This window comes from Nannospalax galili, unplaced genomic scaffold, assembly GCF_000622305.1.
Source record: "Nannospalax galili isolate Female #2095 unplaced genomic scaffold, S.galili_v1.0 scaffold380, whole genome shotgun sequence".
NCBI lineage: Eukaryota > Metazoa > Chordata > Mammalia > Rodentia > Spalacidae > Nannospalax > Nannospalax galili.
In genome coordinates this window covers 2666075-2669061 of record NW_008348568.1, presented here as the reverse complement: position 1 = coordinate 2669061, position 2987 = coordinate 2666075, and positions in this window count along the sequence as shown.

Below are 2987 nucleotides of genomic sequence, written 5' to 3'. Positions count from 1 at the left end.
TATGACTATCTTGGGGTTTTCTCTAAGATCTGTGACCTCTCTAGCCATGTGTATTTGGTTATGTTTACAGTACCACACTTGAGTTTCCTCCCATTGAGTGGGCTTTTAGTCCAATTAGGTAGCTGTTGTTTGCCCCCAAGATAAAAGTCCCACTACTGCACCAATGATGGATGCTGTGCTGGCCATTGTTGTGGTTATTTGGTCTTGAAGCTGGTGGTGGACCATTGATTGATTTTTCCCTTGGCACATTTAAAAAAAATTTTATTTTATGTGTATGTGTGTATTATCTGCATGAAGGTAAGTGCACCTGTGTCGTGCAATGCCCGTGGAAGAGAGAAGAGGCTGTTGGATCTCCTGGAACTGGAGTTACGAACAGTTGTTAGCTGCCATGCGGGTGCTGGGATTTGAACCCAGTCTTCTTCAAGAACAGTCAATGTTCTTAACCACTGAGCCATCTCTCCAGCCCTCCCTTGGCACTTTTATAGTGCTCTCCAAAGCTATGAGAGTTAGCCTTCGGGGGAAGTGGTTTGAGGTCAATTCTAGCTCTATTGCTCCAAATCCTGTGTCTGAACTATGTTCTGTGTTCAGCAGTAGGGTCTTACCTTCAAGTTCTGGGAGGCCATCAAAAGCTGTGACAATAACCTGTGTAATTTTGGGAGTCTCTTGGACCACCCTGGCCAACAACTCATGGAAGGTATCTCCTGTCTGGCACAGATGTAACTGCAGGAACCAGAATAATGAAAAGGAACTAGGGAGATAAAGGGAAAGAAAGAACCTGAGAGAGAAAAACAGTAAGAGGCAGGTGTTTCTAAGGGAGAAATGGATTAAAATGGGGCTCTTTAAATGGGAGTAGGGAGGGAGGGTTATACAAGGAACCTTGGCGATCAAGGAAAAGAAGGAGCTCAAAAGAGGTGGGACCATGGGAGGCTGGTATTATCAAGGGAGAAATGGGGAAAACAGGGACACTTTAAATGGAGAAACCATGGAGGAAGAACAGAGAGAGAGAGAGTAGAGATTAAATAATGCCTAGCTAGTTTTATACAAAAACAGAAGTAATCACATTAACCCAACAACCTAATGACAAATTACACATACAGTGTCTCTACATGAGTCCATGTGTATAGCTAAAGGCTACACAATAAGAAACAGTATCAGGAAGCATTTTTAAGTTCTGTGATCGGAGCTATGAAAGGGTCAGGAAAATCCCATTTTCACTTGAGTATCTCATATGAAAGACACAGAAGATGCCTAAAAATAAAAAAAAAAAAAAACAGATAAATGTTGCATAGTGAATCAAAACATTGACTTAAGATAGCATCATTGGTCATCTAGGAAGGATAGGCTTTCTTTAAAACCTTAAAAATTTTATTTATTTATTATTTTTATTTTAGGTGTATGTGTGTATTGCCTGCATGTAGGTAAGTGCACTCATGTCGTGCAATGTCTGTGGAGGTCAGAAGAGGATGTCAGATCCCCTGGGACTGGAATTACGGGTAGTTGTTAGCTGCCATGTGAGTGCTGGGATTTGAACCCAGGTCTTCTGCAAGAACAACCAGTGTTCTTAACCGCTGAGCCATCTCTCCAGCCCTTGGAAGGATAAGCTTTTATGCTGAAATGGCACTAAAGGTAAGATTTTTTAAAATATTTTGTTTATTATTTTTATTTATTTATTTTTAAATTTTATTTATTATTTTTTATTTTATGTGTATTAGTGTATCGCCTACATGTATGTGAGTACACCTGTGTCATGCAATGCCTAGGAGGTCAGAAGAGGGCTTCAGATTCCCCTGGAACTGGAGTTAAAGACAGTTTGTATTTTTATTTTATGTGTATATGTGTATTGCCTGCATGTAGGTTAGTGCACCCGTGTCGTGCAATGCCTGTGGAGGTCAGAAGAGGCTGTCGGATCCCCTGGGACTGGAGTTACAGATGGTTGTTAGCTGGCTTATGGGTCTTCTGCAAGAACAATCAGTGTTCTTAACCACTGAGCCATCTCTCCAGCCCCTAAATGTAACTATTATTTCTTTTCTTTTTCTTTCTTTCTTTCTTTTTTGGTCTTTTTGACACAGGGTCTCCTTATAGCCCCAGCTGGCCTGGAACTCACTATGTAAACCAGGCTGGCCTTGAACTCACAGAGCTCCACCTGCCTCTGCCTCCCAAGTGCTGAGACTATAGGCATATGCCACCACGCCAGGCTTAAGTTTTGTTTTTAAATGAGATAGAGCAACAAGAAGACACTCTTCAGAAAAGGAGCCCCCAGGAAGACAAAGTGTCAAGTGTCCTGAGAGGATGTGTTCAAGGCCTCCAATTGAAGTAGGTGTGGAAAAGACTAGCATGAGAAAAGAAGGCCTTGCACGAAGGCCAAGATTCTACAACCTTCCAGGTTTTGTCACTGTGCGTTCCAGTAAATTAATCACCTCTTTGTAATGGCCTCATTGTATTAAAGATGGAAACCTCTGTAGGTTGGGTCACTCTCCTAATGGTCACAAACTCACTAGCAAGAGATCTGAAGAGACTGCTGAACACTGGTTTGTTTTATGGGGTCAAAAGCCTGAGTCCAGGTCATTGTAAACAGACTTTCATTTTTAATAATAATAGACTCCTATAAGAAAATATCAGACTGTATCTTAGCTACACTTGTGCTGGATAACACTTTGTTTTTTTTTTTTTTTGGTCTTTTTGAGACAGGGTCTCCCTGTGGCCCCAGCTGTCCTGGAACTCACTATGTAGACCAGGCTGGCCTTGAACTCACAGAGATCTGCCTGCCTCTGCCTCCTGAGTGCTGGGATTAGAGGCATGCGCCACCATGCCTGGCACTGGATAACACTTTTATTGTTATTCTATTAGGTGTGACCAAGTAAACCCCTTCCCCCTATAAATACCACTGCTTTGCAGGGACAGGAAGTTAAATATACTTTTGTGGGTCAAGGTTAAAGAGGAAAACGTTGCACTGAAAAGTTACAGCCTTAAGAACAGGAACTTCTGCC